This window comes from Oncorhynchus mykiss, chromosome 26, assembly GCF_013265735.2.
Source record: "Oncorhynchus mykiss isolate Arlee chromosome 26, USDA_OmykA_1.1, whole genome shotgun sequence".
Lineage (NCBI taxonomy): Eukaryota > Metazoa > Chordata > Actinopteri > Salmoniformes > Salmonidae > Oncorhynchus > Oncorhynchus mykiss.
In genome coordinates, this window is record NC_048590.1 from 17,547,085 (window position 1) to 17,570,843 (window position 23,759).

General features: G+C 41.6%; 1 protein-coding gene across 17 annotated transcripts in view; it reads right to left on the reverse strand.

The window, feature by feature from the left end:
- LOC110506319 (diacylglycerol kinase zeta) overlaps window positions 1-23,759 on the reverse strand; it is a 143,289-nt gene that overhangs the window by 68,159 nt on the left and 51,371 nt on the right. For 5 of the 17 annotated variants that reach the window (XM_036963986.1, XM_036963982.1, XM_036963984.1 and 2 more), the window contains exon 1: window positions 290-421. The exons of 8 other annotated variants lie outside the window; for them this stretch is intronic. The gene's annotated coding sequence lies outside the window, so the exon portion shown is untranslated. Of the gene's footprint in view, window positions 1-289; window positions 422-23,759 lie in introns of those variants that run through there. 4 more of the 17 variants (XM_036963988.1, XM_036963987.1, XM_036963981.1 and 1 more) reach the window with 1 other exon arrangement.

The window sequence follows — 23,759 nt, forward strand, 5'->3', positions numbered from 1 at the left end:
ATCAGACCAGCTTTATCATTTGTCCAAACAAACACTTGTTGTTTTCCTATCACAGTGCCTCTGTTCTATCGACAAAACCCTTCTCTGGCAGCGTACAGCCTCGTGTGGAAAATCAAACAGCAGATTACACTATACACTGCTACACTATATCCACACCAACTGAAGCCCTCAAGGGACAAAAAGATACAGTACTGCATTAGAACGAGTGTCAGCAATAACAACATCATATTTGGCAAGACCACAGCATACACAAGTAAATGAAATAGTTGATTCAAAATCAAAATACAACCTGATGGAAGCAGGTCAATAACCATCCACGCCTTTCCCCAGCTTGTCTGTCTAACTTTTAGTCCATGTGTGGCCCGAGAGAGAGAGAGGAGAGAGAGAGAGAGAGAGAGAGAGAGAGAGAGAGAGAGAGAGAGAGAGAGAGAGAGCAACAGAGTGGTTCATGTGGAGGGAGAATGTGTGTCACAGCCAGGCAGCCGAGGCAGACTTGTTGGAGGGGGAGTGTCAAAGGCGGGCGGACAGAAGGGGTGAACGGTTACACTAAAATAACTCTGGTAATAGAGTTCACAGTTCCTTGATGAGCCGTTTACTTGAGTGTTAATGCTCTCTCATACATACGTAAACTGAATGCACAGACACACACAGGTTTTAATGTTGCCATTAACTGCCTTTAAAAAGCAACGAATACCTTTGAAAACAGCCTGTGGCAACGATGAGTCAGAAACAGTTATTCTAGCGACAAAATTGATTACAAAGCGTAAATAGGATAATTTGTCATAAAGTCTCATCTAAAACTGACTTTGGAGAATCTGTGAGTCACAACGGGTAAATGAAGGTTGGGTTTTGATTTCATGATGTTCAACTGACCACTAACATGGGGTGAACAGCTGCAGTGATTGCTCTCTATCCAATAGCTATGACAGTGAGGCATTGTTTACATAAGACAACACATCACAAAAAGAAAATATTGAGAAATACTGCACCAAACACCTTAGTTAATATGGCTAATTGGTGTGTTTAGTGCCACTTTAACACACTGTATTAGCTGGCACATGCAAGACTATAGCTGTGTTCGAATACTCATACTAACCATATTACTTGTGACCTGAATGTAGTATATAGTATGCTTATTGGTCATAGTATGGATATACAGTGCCTTGCGAAAGTATTCGGCCCCCTTGAACTTTGCGACCTTTTGCCACATTTCAGGCTTCAAACATAAAGATATAAAACTGTATTTTTTTGTGAAGAATAAACAACAAGTGGGACACAATCATGAAGTGGAATGACATTTATTGGATATTTCAAACTTTTTTAACAAATCAAAAACTGAAAAATTGGGCGTGCAAAATTATTCAGCCCCATTACTTATTCAGCCCCATGCAGCAAACTCTCTCCAGAAGTTCAGTGAGGATCTCTGAATGATCCAATGTTGACCTAAATGACTAATGATGATAAATACAATCCACCTGTGTGTAATCAAGTCTCCGTATAAATGCACCTGCACTGTGATAGTCTCAGAGGTCCGTTAAAAGCGCAGAGAGCATCATGAAGAACAAGGAACACACCAGGCAGGTCCGAGATACTGTTGTGAAGAAGTTTAAAACCGGATTTGGATACAAAAAGATTTCCCAAGCTTTAAACATCCCAAGGAGCACTGTGCAAGCGATAATATTGAAATGGAAGGAGTATCAGACCACTGCAAATCTACCAAGACCTGGCCGTCCCTCTAAACTTTCAGCTCATACAAGGAGAAGACTGATCAGAGATGCAGCCAAGAGGCCCATGATCACTCTGGATGAACTGCAGAGATCTACAGCTGAGGTGGGAGACTGTCCATAGGACAACAATCAGTCGTATATTGCACAAATCTGGCCTTTATGGAAGAGTGGCAAGAAGAAAGCCATTTCTTAAAGATATCCATAAAAAGTGTAATTTAAAGTTTGCCACAAGCCACCTGGGAGACACACCAAACATGTGGAAGAAGGTGCTCTGGTCAGATGAAACCAAAATTGAACTTTTTGGCAACAATGCAAAACGTTATGTTTAGCGTAAAAGCAACACAGCTCATCACCCTGAACACACCATCCCCACTGTCAAACATGGTGGTGGGAGCATCATGGTTTGGGCCTGCTTTTCTTCAGCAGGGACAGGGAAGATGGTTAAAATTGATGGGAAGATGGATGGAGCCAAATACAGGACCATTCTGGAAGAAAACCTGATGGAGTCTGCAAAAGACCTGAGACTGGGACGGAGATTTGTCTTCCAACAAGACAATGATCCAAAACATAAAGCAAAATCTACAATGGAATGGTTAAAAAATAAACATATCCAGGTGTTAGAATGGCCAAGTCAAAGTCCAGACCTGAATCCAATCGAGAATCTGTGGAAAGAACTGAAAACTGCTGTTCACAAATGCTCTCCATCCAACCTCACTGAGCTGTTTTGCAAGGAGGAATGGGAAAAAATGTCAGTCTCTCGATGTGCAAAACTGATAGAGACATACCCCAAGCGACTTACAGCTGTAATCGCAGCAAAAGGTGGCGCTACAAAGTATTAACTTAAGGGGGCTGAATAATTTTGCACGCCCAATTTTTCAGTTTTTGATTTGTTAAAAAAGTTTGAAATATCCAATAAATGTCGTTCCACTTCATGATTGTGTCCCACTTGTTGTTGATTCTTCACAAAAAAATACAGTTTTATATCTTTATGTTTGAAGCCTGAAATGTGGCAAAAGGTCACAAAGTTCAAGGGGGCCGAATACTTTCGCAAGGCACTGTAGTTAGTATGCCAAAAGCTCCAGGATGAGGTACTAAATTCACCAAAATACTTAGTGTACACGCAGAGGACACCATTTACGTACTTTTAGGGCCCATAATGCAATTCTTCAGGTAATGGGCATGGCTTCACAACGTTTTGAGATTTGAAGAAAATGGCGGAATATATGCAGCCGAAGTCCGACGAGAGCGAATACAAATGAATTGAACTAACTGATGACAAATGTTACGAAAATGTTGAGTGAGCAATGTATTATAGTAATGACTTTTCAAATAAGTTAAGTTACACCTTATGTTGGCTGACAACTTGTTAGCTACGCTATCCTTATGAACCACAAGAGATAAAGATGCTCAAAGCTGACCCATTTTGCATACCCCACCATACCATCAGACAACCATATTCTCATCACTTGAAAAGAAAAACGATTGAGATTAAATTTACAAGCTTACATACAGGGTTGTCAAACTACTTTATAATTTCAGAAAAAACAAAGGTTAGTGATTGCACAAATTGTAATTTTTTTTAACTTAAAAAAAAGAAGATTTGAAAAGATTTTTTTAAAAATATTCACATATGTTGTAGCTTAGACCCTGTTTAACATCATCTTAGGTTTTTGTGTTGTGCCCGCCATCAGTTGAGACACAACATGCTCTTGAATACAGGGTGGGTGTCATGTTTTGGCTGAGAAATTTACTAAAATGGGAATACAATTTTAAATTTCAACTTTCAAATGGTACCACCAGACTGGACCAGTGACCCTTTGATCCAGGATCAGATCAGAAGCCGTGCCTGGTCCATAATCCTTTGCCCTATACAAATGGTACCACCAAGAGATGTTTTAAAATATACCGTCTATCCTCCATAGGAAACCTATTGAAATCATAGAAATATAGATAATATAATAGACATGACCATTTATGTTGACATTCAACAGTGGGTGGACCGGCGGTCATCTTTGTGGTAGTAAATATTAGTTACAATTTAAATCCAATTAAAATGTCGACTTTGTTGTCCTTAAGCCATTTTTCCACAACTTTGTAAGTACGCTTGGGGTCATTGTCCATTTGGAAGACCCATTTGCGACCAAGCATTAACTTCCTGACTGATGTCTTGAGATATTGCTTCAATATATCCACATACATTTCCTGCCTCATTATGCCATCTATTTTGTGAAGTGCAGCAGTCCCTCCTGCAGCAAAGCACCACCACAACATGATGCTGCCACCTCCGTGCTTCACGGTTGGGACGTTGTTATTCGGCTTGCAAGCATCCCTCTTTTTCCTCCAAACATAACAATGGTCAATATGAACAAACAGTTCTATATCTGTTTCATCAGAACAGAGGACAATTCTCCAAAAAGTACCATCTTTGTCCCCATGTACAGTTGCAAACCGAAGTCTGGCTTTTTTTATGGTGGTTTTGGAGCAGTGGCTTCTTCCTTGCTGAGCGACCTTTCAGGTTATGTCGATAAAGGACTCATTTAACTGTGGATATAGATACTTTTGTACCTGTTTCCTCCAGCATCTTCACATGGTCCTTTGCTGTTGTTATGGGATTGATTTGCACTTTTCGCACCAAAGTACGTTCATCTCTAGGAGACAGTACGTGTCTCCTTCCTGAGCGGTATGACGGCTGTGTGGACCCATGGTGTTTATACTTGCTTACTATTGTTTGTACAGATGAACGTGGTACCTTCAGGCATTTGGAAATTGCTCCGAAGGATGAACCAGACTTGTGGAGGTCTACAATTTTTCTGAGGTCTTGGCTGATTTATTTTGATTTTCCCATGATGTCAAGCAAAGAGGCACTGAGTTTGAAGGTAGGCCTTGAAATACATCCACAGGTACACCTCCAATTGACTCAAATGATGTCAATTAGCCTATCAGAAGCTTCTAAAGCCAAGACATACAGTGGGGAAGAAAAGTATTTAGTCAGCCACCAATTGTGCAAGTTCTCCCACTTAAAAAGATGAAAGAGGCCTGTAATTTTCATCATAGGTACACTTCAACTATGACAGACAAATTGAGAAGAAGAAAATCCAGAAAATCAAATTGTAGGATTTTTAATTAATTTATTTGCAAATTATGGTGGAAAATAAGTATTTGGTCACCTACAAACAAGCAAGATTTCTGGCTCTCACAGACCTGTAACTTCTTCTTTAAGAGGCTCCTCTTAAAGACTCCTCTTAACTTTCTACTTTTAAACTCGGACAAATCAGAGATGCTTGTTCTAGGTCCCAAGAAACAAAGAGATCTTCTGTTGAATCTGACAATTAATCTTAATGGTTGTACAGTCGTCTCAAATAAAACTGTGAAGGACCTCGGCCTTACTCTGGACCCTGATCTCTCTTTTGAAGAACATATCAAGACCATTTCAAGGACAGCTTTTTTCCATCTACGTAACATTCCAAAAATCAGAAACTTTCTGTCCAAAAATGATGCAGAAAAATTAATCCATGCTTTTGTCACTTCTAGGTTAGACTACTGCAATGCTCTACTTTCCGGCTACCCGGATAAAGCACTAAATAAACTTCAGTTAGTGCTAAATATGGCTGCTAGAATCCTGACTAGAACCAAAAAATGTGATCATATTACTCCAGTGCTAGCCCCCCTACACTGGCTTCCTGTCAAGGCAAGGGCTGATTTCAAGGTTTTACTGCTAACCTACAAAGCATTACATGGGCTTGCTCCTACCTATCTCTCTGATTTGGTCCTGCCGTACATACCTACGCGTACGCTACGGTCACAAGACGCAGGCCTCCTAATTGTCCCTAGAATTTCTAAGCAAACAGATGGAGGCAGGGCTTTCTCCTATAGAGCTCCATTTTTATGGAATGGTCTGCCTACCCATGTAAGAGATGCAAACTGGGTCTCAACCTTTAAGTCTTTACTGAAGACTCATCTCTTCAGTGGGTTCTATGATTGAGTGTAGTCTGGCCCAGGAGTAGGAAGGTGAACGGAAAGGCTCTGGAGCAACGAACCGCCCTTGCTGTCTCTGCCTGGCCGGTTCCCCTCTTTCCACTGGGATTCTCTGCCTCTAACCCTATTACAGGGGCTGAGTCACTGGCTTACTCGGGCTCTTTCATGCCGTCCCTGGGAGGGGTGCGTCACTTGAGTGGGTTGAGTCACTGATGTGATCTTCCTGTCTGGGTTGGCGCCCCCCCCCTTTGAGTTGTGCCATGGCGGAGATCTTTGTGGGCTATACTCGGCCTTGTCTCAGGATGGTAAGTTGGTGGTTGAAGATAACCCTCTAGTGGTGTGGAGGCTGTGCTTTGGCAAAGTGGGTGGGGTTATATCCTTCCTGTTTGGCCCTGTCCGGGGGTGTCCTCGGATGGGGCCACCGTGTCTCCTGACCCCTCCTGTCTCAGCCTCCAGTATTTATGCTGCAGTAGTTTATGTGTCGGGGGGCTAGGGTCAGTTTGTTATATCTGGAGTACTTCTCCTGTCCTATTCGGTGTCCTGTGTGAATTTAAGTGTGCTCTCTCTAATTCTCTCTTTCTTTCTCTCTCTCGGAGGACCTGAGCCCTAGAACCATGCCTCAGGACTACCTGACATGATGACTCCTTGCTGTCCCCAGTCCACCTGGCCGTGCTGCTGCTCCAGTTTCAACTGTTCTGCCTTATTTTATTGGACCATGCTGGTCATTTATGAACATTTGAACATCTTGGCCATGTTCTGTTATAATCTCCACCCGGCACAGCCAGAAGAGGACTGGCCACCCCACATAGCCTGGTTCCTATCTAGGTTTCTTCCTAGGTTTTGGCCTTTCTAGGGAGTTTTTCCTAGCCACCGTGCTTCTACACCTGCATTGCTTGCTGTTTGGGGTTTTAGGCTGGGTTTCTGTACAGCACTTTGAGAGATCAGCTGATGTACGAAGGGCTATATAAATACATTTGATTTGATTCCTCTGTCCTCCACTCGTTACCTGTATTAATGGCACCTGTTTGAACTTGTTATCAGTATAAAAGACACCTGTCCACAACCTCAAACAGTCACACTCCAAACTTTACTATGGCCAAGACCAAAGAGCTGTCAAAGGACACCAGAAACAAAATTGTAGACCTGCATCAGGCTGGGAAGACTGAATCTGCAATAGGTAAGCAGCTTGGTTTGAAGAAATCAACTGTGGGAGCAATTATTAGGAAATGGAAGACATACAAGACCACTGATAATCTCCCTCGATCTGGGGCTCCACGCAAGATCTCACCCCGTGGGGTCAAAATGATCACAAGAACGGTGAGCAAAAACCCAGACGTGTCCCCCTGCTTAAGCCAGTACATGTCCAGGCCCGTCTGAAGTTTGCTAGAGAGCATTTGGATGATCCAGAAGAAGATTGGGAGAATGTCATATGGTCAGATGAAACCAAAATATAACTTTTTGGTAACAACTCAACTCGTCGTGTTTGGAGGACAAAGAATGCTGAGTTGCATCCAAAGAACACCATACCTACTGTGAAGCATGGGGGTGGAAACATCATGCTTTGGGGCTGTTTTTCTGCAAAGGGACCAGGACGACTGATCCGTGTAAAGGAAAGAATGAATGGGGCCATGTATCGTGAGATTTTGAGTGAAAACCTCCTTCCATCAGCAAGGGCATTGAAGATGAAACGTGGCTGGGTCTTTCAGCATGACAATGATCCCAAACACACCACCCCGGCAACGAAGGAGTGGCAACGTAAGAAGCATTTCAAGGTCCTGGAGTGGCCTAGCCAGTCTCCAGATCTCAACCCCATAGAAGATCTTTGGAGGGAGTTGAAAGTCCGTGTTGCCCAGCAACAGCCCCAAAACATCACTGCTCTAGAGGAGATATGCATGGAGGAATGGGCCAAAATACCAGCAAAAGTGTGTGAAAACCTTGTGAAGACTTACAGAAAACAGTTGACCTCTGTCATTGCCAACAAAGGGTATATAACAAAGTATTGAGATAAACTTTTGTTATTAACCAAATACTTATTTTCCACCATAATTTGTAAAGAAATTCATTAAACATCCTACAATGTGATTTTTTTTTCTAATTTTGTCTGTCATACTTGAAGTGTACCTATGATGAAAATTACAGGCCTCTCTCATCTTTTTAAGTGGGAGAACTTGCACAACTGGTGGCTAACTAAACACTTTTTTGCCCCACTGTAGCTGTTTAAAAGCACAGTCAACTTAGTGTATGTAAACTTCTGACCCACTGCGATTGTGATACATTGAATTATAAGTGAAATAATCTGTCTGTAAACAATTGTTGGAAAAATTACTTGTGTCATGCACAAAGTAGATGTCCTAACCGACTTGCCAAAACTATAGTTTGTTAACAAGAAATTTGTGGAATGGTTGAAAAACGAGTTTGTGTATGTAAACTTCCGACTTCAACTGTATATATGTCTAGTAAATGTGTGTAGGGTCAGTGCAGTTTGCGCTTTGGAGGTGCATTTGACATACCAAGCGATGATGCAGCCAGTCAAGATGCTCTCGATGGTACAGCTGTATAACTTTTTGAGGATCCCGAGGGCCCATTCCAAATATTTTCAGCCTCCTGAGGGGGAAGGGGCGCTGCCATGCCCTTTTCAGGACCGTGCGGGTGTGTGTGGACCATGATAAGTCCTAAATGATGTGAACGCTAAGAAACTCTTGACTCTTGACCACAACAGCACCCGCTCCACTATCAGCTCCTTGGTCTTACTGGCATTGAGGAAGAGGTTGTTGTCCTGGCACCACACTGCTAAGTCTGATCTCCTCCCTGTAAGCAGACTCATCGCCGTCGGTGAACTGTCATGTCTTCAGCAAACTTGATGGTGTTGGAGTAGTGCATGGCCACGCAGTCGTGGGTGAACAAGGAGTACAGGAGGGGACTAAGTGCACACCCCGCCCGCTGAGGGTCAGCGTGGCGGATGTGTTGTTGCCTACCCTCACCACCTGGGGCCGGGATCCAGCTGCAGAGGGAGGGGTTCAGTTCCAGGGTCAACTAGTTTGGTGATGAGCTTGGAGGGGACTATGGTGTTAATTCTTGGTGACGGGGGCAGTATTGAGTAGCTTGGATGAATAAGGTGCCCAGAGTAAACTGCCTGCTACTCTGTCCCAGATGCTAATATATGCATAGTATTAGAAGTATTGGATAGAAAATACTCTGAAGTTTCTAAAACTGTTTGAATGATGTCTGAGTATAACAGAACAGAAAAATCCAAACAGGAAGTGGGAAATCTGAGGCTTGTAGTTTTTTAACTCAGCCCCTATTGTAGATACAGTGGGATATTGGTTATGTTGCACTTCCTAAGGCTTCCACTAGATGTCAACAGTCTTTAGAACGTTGTTTCAGGCTTCTACAGTGAAGTGGGACCAAATGAGAGAGGAATGAGTCAGGTGTCTGGCAGAGTGCCACAGGCTCTGAGGCCCGGTCACGAGAGAGTTAGCTCTCGTTCCATTGCTTTTCTACAGACATAGGAATTCTCCGGTTGGAACATTATTGAAGATTTATGATACAAACCTCCTAAAGATTGATTCTATAATTAGTTTGACAAGTTTCTGCGGGCTGTAACGGAACTTTTTGAACTTTTCGTCCGACGTTCGGCTGGACCTGAACGCGCTTTTGTATTTTTTCCCAAACGCCCTAACAAAAGAAGCTATTTGAACATAAATAATGGACATTATCGAACAAAACAAACATTTATTGTGGAACTGCGATTCCTGGCAGTGCATTCTGATGAAGATCATCAAAGGTAAGTGAATATTTATAATGCTATTTATGACTAATGTTGACTACCCAATATGGCGGATATCTTTTTGGCTGCTTTGTTGTCTGAACGCTGTACTCAGATTATTGCATGGTTTGCTTTTTCCGTAAAGTGTTTTTGAAATCTGACACAGCGGTTGCATTAAGGAGAAGTATATCTCTAATGAGATTTTTTTTATATAAATATGCACTTTATCGAACAAAACATACATGTATTGTGTAACATGAAGTCCTATGAGTGTCATCTGATGAAGATCCTCAAAGGTTAGTGATTCATTTTATCTCTATTTGTGCTTTTTGTGACTCCTCTCTTTGGCTGGAAAAATGGCTGTGTTTTTCTGTGAGTAGGTGGTGACCTAACATAATAGTTTTTGGTGCTTTCGCTGTAAAGCATTTTTGAAATCAGACACTGTGGCTGGATTAACGAGAATTTTAATCTTTAAAATGGTGTAAAATACTTGTATGCTTGAGGAATTTTAATTATGAGAGGTTTGTCGTTTTGAATTTGGCGCCCTGCACTTTCACTGGCTGTTGGCGAGGTGGGACGCTACTCTCCCACATATCCCAGAGAGGTTAAACGCTGAGCTGTAGTCTATGAACAGCATTCTTACAGTTATTTCCCCTCTTCTCCAGGTGGAAGAGGGCAGTGTGAAATGCAATTGAGATTGCATCATCTGTGGATCTGTTGGGGTGCTATGTGAATGAGAGTGGGTCTAGGGTGTCTTGGATGATGGTGTTGATGTGTGTCATGACCAGCCTTTCAAAGCACTTTAGAATTACAGATGTGAGTGATACAGGGCGATAGTCATTTAGGCAGGTTAAGTTGGAGCTCTTGGGAACAGGGACAATGGTGTTCAGATTGAAACATGTTGAGATTACAGACTGGGACAAGGATAGATTGAAAATATCTGTTTAGACACTTGCCAGCTGGTCTGCGCATGCTTTGAGAACACGCCCTGGTATTCAGTCTGATCGTTAACCCGTTCAAACGTTTTTCTCACATCGGCCATGAGGAGCGAGATCACTCAACCAACTCATGTCTCAGCTCCGGTAAACTGACACTCATACGCCTGCTCTCATACGTCTCATACGCCTGCTCTGTGCGACCAGAGCTGTTATGGCTGATGAGTAAGACCGTACAACAGTGTAGCGCCGTGTGGGCTGACCACACTCACACTCAGACTGCACCCTTGACAGCCCTGATTCTGACAGCCAGGAAGGACGTTCAGCCTCCACTGCTTTAGAGCACAAGGCCACAAACAGCTGAACTGAAACACCTTCTCCATATCAAACACGGCTCGGCTGCACTGTGGGCGAATGGAGGAATACATACTCTACTATGCTGTATTGAGTTAATTTACTGGAAATCAAAAGTGATCGTTTCATGTCCTATTGCATGCCCTCTTCCTGGAACCTTTAGTGAAAGGCTTGTTGAAGCTGACACCTGCATTGCTGTGGTGTGGTGTGCACTGTGCTAAATAAGGAGAAGCTAGGAAGATACTGTCACTAATATAAGTCATAAGATTGAACTAAATTAAACTGAGATATCCAGGTGTCTTGTGTTCTCACACAGGAAGAAACACAAATGTCAAAGGAGAACATTTTGTGATGGGGTACTCTTGTAGTGGTGGATTCGGTGAGGAAGCATGACAAGATGGTAGCAGTGCAATATTAAGGATGAGGACTTTGCTTGTAAGTGGGAATAGGGAAATAGCATTTTAGTCATTTAGCAAACACTCTTATCCAGAGCGGCTTACAGTTAGTGCATTCCTCCAGTTAGTGCACAACTCCACCACTTTTCAATCTCATTTTCATTACTCCAGCACAATTCCATTGTCTACATTTGTAAAAACAGCGCATTTCTACATTTTGTAGAAAAGATATATACATTTCTAAAGTTATACACGATGACATGGTGTCATGGGGAGCAAGAAAATGCCCTCCCTCTTGCTAGAAACTTGTTGCAGGTTTTGAAAATCACTGTTTAAAAAAAAAAAAAATTAATACTACCCTGTTATGTCACAGAGAAGCATTTTTTAGGACTTTTCTTCTCGTCTTTTTAACCACAGATCATAGAAACGTGCCGTTTTCACATATGTAGACACTGGTATGGTGTTGGGGATGATGAATACGAGGTTGAAAAGCGGCCAAACTATCCTTTACGGTAGCAAGGTGAGACACCACATATCATAGCTACTTCATTCAGGAAAAATTACTAATCAGCAAAGTCACTGCTAGTAAGAAAAGACAAGTGCGAGTGTTGGTGCAAGAAATGAACACTGTGTTGCTTACACACCTATCTGGTCGTTTCAGATTGGTCAACATTGAACAGATAGGATAGAGTTTTTTTTCATCATAGAATTACATTATAGAATCACAAGTATAGGGTCTCATAACAAGAAAGTACAGTCTCTGGACAGAACTGTTAGCTGGAGGTTGATTGAATCGTTGTCGAGTCTGGCTTGTTCCTCTTGAAGATGCAGCTGCAGAGTATGGAGGCGATGCACTGACTGAATTCAGCCAAAAGACCCAGCTGGTATTTGAGGATATTCGATATCAAGTAATGGGCAACCACGAAGACACTGGTGAGCGGTAGGATACCAGCCAGGATGAAGAATATTCTAATGATGAACGTCACCTTGGCCCTGGACCAGTTACTCTTGATGCAGTTGGTGCACTTGGACCAAAGATGGCCCCCCCATCGATCCCAGGATGGTTGATATGTAGGTGATCATCACCAGGGCCCATATGACCCCACTGGAGGGTCCATGAGAAACAATGAAATAGATGGCATAAGACATTAGGGAGACTGTCATCATTCTGGTGGATAATCTAACTAGTGGCGTACAAGCTGGACAGTATGCCCCCCCCCCCCCCCCCCCCCCAGCACAGGCCCCGCCCAGATGACCTGGAGGGATGAAGGCAGTCACCTGACACATGGGCAAAGCATAGTGCAAACTATTTTGTTTTTGCTGGTGTAAAGATCACGGGTCTCTCTCAACTCGACAATTCATTACTTGAAGTTTACCAAAGTAACCCTATCTCTGGCTGGCCTGAGTTCCTTCTTCATCCGAGGAGTGTCTCGTCCAAGCTGCTCCTTTGTGCTCTTCACCTGGCTGTCCTGAGTTCCTTCTTCATCCGAGGAGTGTCTCGTCCAAGCTGCTCCTATGTGCTCTTCGCCTGGCTGTCAGTGGCAGCTCAACAATCCCCAACCCGTTCTCTCAATCGACCTCAACACCCAACACGCGCAAATACTCACATTCAGACTCATACATACACGCTGTCCCTCTCTCCCCTTACCTTCGTTGGCCTCTATTTTTTACATTTGTCAGAGAAAATGACAATTTTCGTGGTTTGTGCACTGACTTTATTGAACTCTGGAGAAAACGAACATTGTCGCTGGGTGAGTACATCTGACAATGTGCTCTCCCGTCCATTAGACATTTTGTCTGCTTTGTCTACTTTTTCAGTACGAATGTGTCGCTACTAAAGTCTAATGGTTTTAAATGACTGTTTTGTATTGTCTGGAAACTCACTTGTAGAATTCGCTTGCAGTAGGTCTCTTAAAAAAGAGAAGCCGTGCAAGGTCATTAAAACAGAGGGGCCTAGTTATTCTTCTTTTGTTGATATCAGGTAACGTGCAACCTAACCCTGGCCCTGATATGCAATGTCTCCAAACCCCCTCTGATTTTAAATCAAGATCTGGTTTTGGTATTTTTCATTTAAATGTACGCAGCCTGTTGTCAAAAATGTATGGAGTTAGGATTTGGGCTAAATCAACTGATGCTGATGTAATTGTGTTTTCTGAAATCTGGCTCAGCAAGTCTGTTTTTGATAAGGATATTTGTATAAGTGGTTACAATGTTTATCACACTGATCGAGTTAAGAAAGGTGGGGGTGTGGCTATTTATGTAAAAACTAAATTCCCAGTGTGGCAAAGTCTGAAACTATTTGTAAACAGTTGTAATTTCTTGCTTTGAATATTGAGGTTTCAAAGGGTCTCTCTATAACTGTGATTGGCTGTTATAGATCCCCCTCTGCTCTCTATAACTGTGATTGGCTGTTATAGACCCCCCTCTGCTCTCTATAACTGTGATTGGCTGTTATAGACCCCCCTCTGCTCTCGGTGATGCATTTTCTTCTTTGATGCACCTCATGTCTAAACTTCTTTACAGTGAAATGATCTTGATTGGTGATCTCAACTGGTGTTGGTTAAAGCCGGTGTCTGATGATTTAAAAATGTTTTGTAATTCTATGAATCTTACCCAGTTGATTAACTCACCCACTCGCCCAAATCTTAAATGCCTAGATAAATCTACCCTGATTGATTTGATATGGACAAATGTTCCACATCAGTATTCTGCGGTTGGTGTTTTTTGTAATGATTTAAGTGACCATTGTGCTGTTGTTGCTGTTAGAAATACTAAGGTTCCTAAGACAAACCCACGTTTTATTCGTAAGAGAAATTTTAAGTGTTTTAATGAGCAGGCTTTCTTTCGTGATTTGTTTTATTTTGACTGGAGCAAGATTGAGTTTATTCCTGATGTGGAAACTGCCTGGAAATTCTTTCATGTTGTTTTTTTCCAAATAGTAAACAAACATGCCCCAATCCGTAGGTTCAGGGTTAAAGGGCGGGAATAATCCATGGGTTTCTTCTGAGCTGTCTTGTATTATTCACAACCGTAATCTAGCCTGGGCTAAAGCAAGGAAATCATGTTCTGATGCTGATTGGCTTATTTTTAGGCAGTTACGAAACAAGTGTTATTTTCTTCTCAGGAAGGCCAAGTCTGAATATTTTATGTCTGTTACCACTGATAACCTGAATGACCCTAGAAAGTCTCTGTCTGGTAACATTAATGTTAATGAATTACCGTCATGTGTTTTGAAGGACTGTTGCTGTACAGTGCCTTGCGAAAGTATTTGGCCCCCTTGAACTTTGCGACCTTTTGCCACATTTCAGGCTTCAAACATAAAGATATAAAACTGTATTTTTTATGAAGAATCAACAACAAGTGGGACACAATCATGAAGTGGAACGACATTTACTGGATATTTCAAACTTTTTTAACAAATCAAAAACTGAAAAATTGGGCGTGCAAAATTATTCAGCCCCTTTACTTTCAGTGCAGCAAACTCTCTCCAGAAGTTCAGTGAGGATCTCTGAATGATCCAATGTTGACCTAAATGACTAATGATAAATACAATCCACCTGTGTGTAATCAAGTCTCCGTATAAATGCACCTGCACTGTGATAGTCTCAGAGGTCCGTTAAAAGCGCAGAGAGCATCATGAAGAACAAGGAACACACCAGGCAGGTCCGGGATACTGTTGTGAAGAAGTTTAAAGCCGGATTTGGATACAAAAAGATTTCCCAAGCTTTAAACATCCCAAGGAGCACCGTGCAAGCGATAATATTGAAATGGAAGGAGTATCAGACCACTGCAAATCTACCAAGACCTGGCCGTCCCTCTAAACTTTCAGCTCATACAAGGAGAAGACTGATCAGAGATGCAGCCAAGAGGCCCATGATCACTCTGGATGAACTGCAGAGCTCTACAGCTGAGGTGGGAGACTCTGTCCATAGGACAAGTATAATGCACAAATGTGGCCTTTATGGAAGTGGCAAGAAGAAAGCCATTTCTTAAAGATATCCATAAAAAGTGTTGTTTAAAGTTTGCTACAAGCCACCTGGGAGACACACCAAACATGTGGAAGAAGGTGCTCTGGTCAGATAAAACCAAAATTGAACTTTTTGGCAACAATGCAAGATGTTATGTTTGGCGTAAAAGCAACACAGCTGAACACACCATCCCTACTGTCAAACATGGTGGTGGCAGCATCATGGTTTGGGCCTGCTTTTCTTCAGCAGGGACAGGAAAGATGGTTCAAATTGATGGGAAGATGGATGGAGCCAAATACAGGACCATTCTGGAAGAAAACCTGATGGAGTCTGCAAAAGACCTGAGACTGGGACGGAGATTTGTCTTCCAACAAGACAATGATCCAAAACATAAAGCAAAATCTACAATGGAATGGTTCAAAAATAAACATATCCAGGTGTTAGAATGGCCAAGTCAAAGTCCAGACCTGAATCCAATCGAGAATCTGTGGAAAGAACTGAAAACTGCTGTTCACAAATGCTCTCCATCCAACCTCACTGAGCTCGAGCTGTTTTGCAAGGAGGAATGGGAAAAAATTTCAGTCTCTCGATGTGCAAAACTGATAGAGACATACCCCAAGCGACTTACAGCTGTAATCGCAGCAAAAGGTGGCGCTACAAAGTATTAACTTAAGGGGGCTGAATAATTTTGCACGCCCAAGTTTTCAGTTTTTGATTTGTTAAAAAAGTTTGAAATATCCAATAAATGTCGTTCCACTTCATGATTGTGTCCCACTTGTTGTTGATTCTTCACAAAAAAATACAGTTTTATATCTTTATGTTTGAAGCCTGAAATGTGGCAAAAGGTCGCAAAGTTCAAGGGGGCCGAATACTTTCGCAAGGCACTGTATATGACAAAACTGAAATGCTGAATTGTTTCAATGAGCACTTTGTATCATCTGGTAGGCTGTTTGAGTCAGTGTCCTATGTCTCTGTAGAAACCTGTGGATGAACCAGTGAGAGCTGGTCAAACTTTTAGCTTTTTGCCATTCTCAGTGCAGCAGGTACATAAAGCCCTGAAATCCTTAGATCAGAGAAAGCCTGCGGGTCCTGACCTTTTGGATCCCTGCTTTTTAAATCTGCCAGCTGATTTCATAGCTGAACCACTTACATATTTGTTCAATCTAACCCTGGAATGTAATGAAATTCCGAAAATCTGGAAATCAGCATTTGTCCTACCACATTTAAAAAGGGGGATATCCAACTCTTTTAATAATAAATAATTATAGGCCAATCTCAAAGCTGTCACCCCTGGTGAAAATACTTGAAACCCTTGTGAGTGAACAGCGAAAATAGTTTTTATTTACTAACTCTATTTTATCAATGTACCAATCAGGCTTCAGGAAGAAGCATAGCACAATTACAGCATCCATGAAGGTTTTAAATGATTTCACTGAAGCCCTTGACAAAAAACAGCACTGTGTCTCACTTTTTATTGATCTAAGGCTTTTGATACAGTTGATCATGCTATACTAAGGCAGAGATTGTCGAGTGTAGGTCTCTCAGAGCATGCAGTTGTATGGTTTGCTAACTATCTGTCTGATAGAACTCAGTGCTATCAATTTGAAGGGCTTATGTCTGTTAACTTCTCTAGGGTAGTTTTGGATGAAAAGCATGCCCAAATTAAACGGCCTGACACTCGGGCCCAGAAGATATGATATGCATATATATATATATATATTTGGATAGAAAACACTCTAAAGTTTCCAAAACTGTTAAAATAGTGTCTGTGAGTATAACAGAACTGATTTAGCAGGTGAAAACCTGAGAAAAATCCATTCAGGAAGTAGGTTTTTTTGTTAGTTTTGTAGTTTTCTATTCAATGCCATTACAGTATCCATTGACTTAGGACTCCATTTGCAGTTCCTATGCCTTCCACTAGATGTCAACAGTCTTTAGAAATAGTTTCTTATAAATGAGGGAGTAAGACCAGTCTGAACAAGTGGACCCTACCGTGTCGCAGAGCTTTTTCATGTGCATGTGCATTTCTTGTTTACCTTTTATATTGACGACGTTATTGTCCGGTTGAAATATTATAGATCATTTAGGCTAAAAAAGACAACCTGACGATTGAATATAAACATCGTTTGACACGTTTCTATGAACTTTGCAGATACAATTTGGATTTTTTTGTCTGATTGTTTTCGACTGCGTTTGAGCCTGTGGATTACTAAAGAAAACGCGCTAACAAAACAGAGTTTTTTTGATATAAAGAGACTTCATCGAACAAAAGGAATATTTATTGAGTAACTGAATGTCTTCTGATTGCCACCATATGATGATCATCAAAGGTAAGGGATTACTTTTATCTCTATTTCTGAGTTTTGTAATGCTTCTGCTTGGCTGGTTACTGTTTGTAATAATTTGTCAACTGGGCTAGGTATGTTCTGGGCTAGGTATGCTTTCGCCGAAAAGCATTTTATAAATAAAATAAAATAAAATAAAGTTAATCTTTAAACCTATGTAAAATATGTTTTGTTTTCTGAATTTTTATAATGAGCTTTTCTGTATTTGAATTTGGCGCTCTGCAACCTCACTGGATGTTGGCCAGATGGGACGCTAGTGTCCCACGTACCCTAGAGAGGTTAAATTGTCTGTCTTCAATGGTGTGCCCCAAGGCTCTGTACTTGGTCCTCTCTTATTCACTATTTATATAAATGATTTAGACAAAAATGTCCAAAATACGAAACTTCATTTTTCTGCTGATGATACTGTTATTTACTGTTGTGCCTCGTCTCTTATAAAAGCTTTCCAAAATTTGCAAACTGCTTTTTATACTATTCAAGATTCCTGGTGTCAATCGAAGCTTATCCTCAATACTGATAAAACTAAACTAATGGTGTTTTCTAAAGCAAGAAATAGACCTCTGAACCTTTCACCTATTTCTACCCGTCAGAGCAAGGAGATTGAGGTTGTAACCTCATAAATATCTTGGAATTTTAATTCATGACAGCCTCTCTTTTAACATATTCAACAACTTTCAAAAAAATTGAAGTTGAAATTGGTATTTTATTTTAGGAATAAGGCCTGTTTTTCTTTTGAAGCCAGAAAGAGGCTAGTATCAGTTACATTTATGCCTTTACTAGACTATGGGGATATTTTAAATATGAATGGTTCCGCTCAGTGTTTGGGATCAATTGACACCCTTTACCATGGCACTTTGAGATTTATTTTAAACTGCAAAACCCTTACGCACCACTGCACTTTGTATACCAGGGTTGGCTGGCCTTCTCTAGACACTCGTAGGCTCAGGCACTGATATACTTTTATTTGGGCATTTTTATTGTTCAGAAATGTGGTGGGTACTCTCTTCGTTCGCTGGACTTTATCCGGCTAACTGTTCCAAATGTCCGAACTGAATTTGGTAAAAGGGCTTTTATGTACTCTGCGCCATCGTCTTGGAACACCTTAAAATACTTTTAAACTGGAAGAACTTGTCCCGATTGGTATTTTTTAAATCACTGATGAATGATCTTGAGACTGATTCCCTGACCTGTCAATGATTTTAATTTGCTGTTTTTGATTTTGTTATACTCTTGTGAATTCTATGGTTTTTACTAGATTACTTGTAGTTTTTCATGTTGTTTGTCTGTAATTTTTGTAATGACTTGGTGCTGCCTATCTTGGCCAGGACGCTCTTGAAAAATAGATTTTAAATCGCAATGAGACCTTCCTGGTTAAATTAAAATTAAAAACACATATTACTGAGTAACAGTCTCCATATTTTCAAGCACAATGGTGGCTGGATCATGTTATGGGTATGCTTGTAATCATTAAGAACAGGGGAGTTTTTCAGGATAAAAAAGAAATGGAATGGAGCCAAGGACAGGCAAAATCTTAGAGGAAAACCTGCTTCAGTCTGCTTTCCACCACACTGGGAGCTGAATTCAGCTTTTAGCAGGACAATAACCTAAAACGCAAGGCCAAATCTGCACTTACCAAGAAGGCACTGAATGTGTCACACCCTGATCTGTTTCACCTGTCGTTGTGATTGTCTCCACCCCCTCCAGGTGTCACTTATTTTCCCTGGTTTCTTTATCCCTGTGCTTCCTGTCTCTCCCTTTTGGATTGTTAATAAACATCTTGGGACTCTAACCATCTGCCTCCTGTTTCTGCATCTGGGTCTCGCCTTGTGCCCTTATAGAATGTCCCGGAGTGGCTGAGTTACAGTTTTGACATAAATCTACTTGAAAATGTATGGCAAGACCTGAAGGTGGTTGTCTAGAAATGATCAACAACCAATTTAACAGAGCTTGAAGAATGTTTTAAAGAATAATGGGCAAATGTTACACAATCTAGGTGTGGAAAACTCTTAAGAGACTGTCAAAGGTGCTTCTACAAAAGTATTGACTCAGGGGTGTGAAAACTATTTATTTATTTCATTTTCAATACATTTGCAAAAATGTCTAAAAACATGCGTTCACTTTGTCATTGCGGTGTGTAGATGGGTGGAATATATATATATATATATTTAATCCCTTCTGAATTCAGGCTGCAACACAACACAACATGGAAGAGTCAAGGAGTATGAATACTTTCTGAATGCACTGTAACTCTAGGAGCTCCAGTCTTCAAAGTTCCATAACAACATCCTCGTCCAAATGCTCTCACCTTCCGATTCTTCTGTAACTGGAGATCAGAGTCTTTCAGAAGCCCACTATGTCCGATCGATGCTGTGATGTCACTTAAATATGTTGTCATGGAAACACGAAACCAGTCCCCTATCCACCTGCAGTTTGCAATTTGCTGAAATGTGTATCCAGGGTCTAATATATGTTTTTAGGCCATAACCTTCTTAATGGAAGGAGTGGAGAGAGGCAGTGAGTCACTCACAGCAGCACAGGTGGCCTTGAACACGGAGGAGGAACAGACTTGGTGACCCCAGATCTGTATAGAGTGTGATGGAGGCTGGCGTAGGTAGGCATGACTCACCACACAAACAAGTAGCTACCACCGAGGCCTGGGTAGACGGGGTGGGGGAGGGAGGGAGGGTGTTGACGATGTACTGTAGGCAGATATCCCAATAATTATAAAGAACCATTATTGTTGTACTGTGTATAATGTTGTTTTTTTTAAACTGGAAAATAAAATCAATCAACCAACCCTGCATAGTGAATACCAAGTCATACATTTTTATATGCCTTTTTGCACATTCACATGTAGAAGCCGTTCTATGTGGTCCATCAATTTTAAACTTCAAAGCAAGGCTTAGTTCTGCGTTTTCAATGTAGCCAACGTTAGCCTAAACTGTCTCTACCTCTCTGCTACAGTCCCTCCAGCCTGAGAGAGCGATCGAGAGAGAAAAGGGTGATGCCAGGCCTGCCCTTTCAGAGTGAGCTCTGATTGGATTGAAGATCTAACCTGACTCCCACTGCTACAAGGGAGAGTGATTACACGCACCAGCTGTGACAGTGCCCTGGCCCAGGGCTTTGATGAGTAAGAGGCTTATAACAGTTCCTACTACCAGAAAGATTTCCACTCTGCAAGGGGTTAAAATCATATCTCAGAGGGGTGTGGGGGGGCATAGAAACAGCTGTGAGAAAACAAAGAGGATATTTACTGCCAGACAGCACCTAGACTAGAGTAATAATTGATTGGGCATTTCCTTAACACAAGCCTCATAACACTGTAGCAATAGCAGAAATATCCTTTAAGACTCAAAGACAACATGACTAAATGGACTGTCTGCAGCATTATAAAAATACAAAAACTAAAAACAACTATTTGGTCAATAACAATCATTCAGGAGACGTTAATACGTGGATATTGCATTCCAACCTAACAACATTACGTAGCTTATCAATACGTCACATGATATACATGTAAAATCTTTCCCAGGTGGGAACAGCATTGTATGCTATGAGGAAAAGAAGACACCAATGTTCCTCATGGCAGGGGAAGCACCCAACAGAAACTATTAAAGTTGACTTTTCATGATGTTCTACAGAAGGAAGTATCGGTTGTTTACTGCTCTGCAGTCAGTCTGCAGAAATATCCAGCATTCAAAGTTATGACTGATCTGCCTGCTGTAAGTCCTGAAAAATGTTTTTGGTCTGCTTTACACAGTCTTGGTGTTGTGTTGGTTTAACCGTAGCTACATAACTTCCTGTCTGAGATGAGAGAGTGTGTTGAGAGGAAGTACAGTCCTCTAAGACCCCTGCCGGCCTTTATGACACATTAACCACAATGTTTCACTGTACGATTACTGTAACTAACACCAGCACTCAGGCCATATATGGAAAAAACGATTGAAATTATTCTCAGAAACCAGCAACATGTTTCTCTATCAGCAATCAATCTACTTATGTTGTGAGGAAGCAAACATCAACCCCAACGGTTGTGTGTATGATCTGGGAGTCAAGTACTGTAAGCATGTGAAGACACGTGTACTGCATCCTGTACGATGATCACCACGGTTGTGTGTGTGATCTGGAGGTCAAGTACTGTAAGCATGTGAAGACACGTGTACTGCATCCTGTACGATGATCACCACGGTTGTGTGTGTGATCTGGAGGTCAAGTACTGTAAGCATGTGAAGACACGTGTACTGCATCCTGTACGATGATCACCACGGTTGTGTGTGTGATCTGGAGGTCAAGTACTGTAAGCATGTGAAGACACGTGTACTGCATCCTGTACGATGATCACCACGGTTGTGTGTGTGATCTGGAGGTCAAGTACTGTAAGCATGTGAAGACACGTGTACTGCATCCTGTACGATGATCACCACGGTTGTGTGTGTGATCTGGGAGTCAAGTACTGTAAGCATGTGAAGACACGTGTACTGCATCCTGTACGATGATCACCACGGTTGTGTGTGTGATCTGGAGGTCAAGTACTGTAAGCATGTGAAGACACGTGTACTGCATCCTGTACGATGATCACCACGGTTGTGTGTGTGATCTGGAGGTCAAGTACTGTAAGCATGTGAAGACACGTGTACTGCATCCTGTACGATAGTCACAGAGACATTAAGCTGGGATGTGTCGTCTACAGTCTAATATCCACCAAGACTCAACATGTATTTCTGTTGTGACATAGGCTAATGTGGCCTAGTCAAAGTCCTGACCTAATCCCAATTGAGATGTTGTGTCAGGACTTGAAGCGAGCAGTTCATGCTTGAAAACCCAGACATGTTGTTGAGTTACAGCAGTGCTGCATGGAAGAGTGGGCCAAAATTCCTCCACAGAGACGTGAGAGACTGATCAACAACTACAAGAAGCGTTTGGAGTCGTTGCAGCCAAAGGTGGCAAAAACCAGTTACTGAGTGTAAGGGGGCAATTACTTTTTCACATGGGGGCATTGGGTGATGCATAACTTTGTTTATGAAATAAATGAAACAAGTATGCAATTGTTGTGTTATTTGTTCACTTGGGTTCCCTTTATCTAATATTAGGTTTTGGTTGAACATCTGATAACATTCAGTATAAAACAAATATGCAAAAGTAGGGAAAAATAGAAAGATGGGAAATACTTTCACAGCTCTGTATATTTCCTGGTTCAGTATTATAGACAAAACATTACACATTCTAATGCTTAGGTAAAGATAAGCATGAGTCAAATATGACACCTAGTGGTAAAATGAAGCCCTTACGGATTTCTATTGGTATGGACTATGATAGAAGATGATGAGGATAGCTAGAGCAGGTTTCTCCCAGCCTTGTTCCTGTAGAGCTACCGTCCTGGACGTTTTCAGTCCAACCCTAATCTAGTGCACCTGATTAGGAGGGTAGCTCTCCAGGAACAGGGTCGGAGAACCCTGAGATAGAGGATGCTGGGTCTGTACAAGAGGAACACAGGGTGTCTCATACAGAAACACAAGAGGAATGGGGCCAGTCATCTGCTGATGTCCATTATAGATACAGAGGCCCCTAAGAGCCGGAAGGCCCCAGGGAGATGGCATGGAGGTGTGTTGTAGAGGCCTCTGCTCCTAACTGTGTCGGTCTTTCCTGCTCCACGAAGCACTCTGACCTCCCAAACAGGCAACATGATATTTCTTCCCTGCCTGGCCTATTTAGAGTCCTTTGCGAGTCTCCTTTCCATCCTGGGTTTGGCGCCGAGCTCTACCAGGCCCAAGTGTTACAGTCTCAATTGTTGAGGTAAATAAATAAACATCATGAGGTCTTGTTTAACAATGAAAACCCTCATTTGATTGGTTTTATAGAACTAATACAATCTCTTAAGCCTACTAAAAGGATTAATCTGATTGGTGTTACAAAATGAGACACACAATGTTTGTTTATCATGCATGTACAGAAACCTTCAGTAATGAACAATAAAAACACACAAAAAGTGATCAAGTAGAAATGTGCTTATAAGCACTTTTGATTCATTGTGAGGCCACCCACCATATGATCTGTCTATTTAAAGAGCAGACATGGGACTGCCCTGACTAATATTGCTCTAGGCAGATAGAGACGAGACATGATTGAAGAGTTGGAGACTGTCTGGTTATCTAACCAGTTATTTCTATCCAATAGGGCTGCATTTTTCCTTCAGGCTACAGTATTGTATTAGCGCTAACAGAACAAGACAGTCAATAAAATTTAAATAAAAACTTTGGAAGACATTTCCTTAAAATGTAACCCCATGATTCCCAG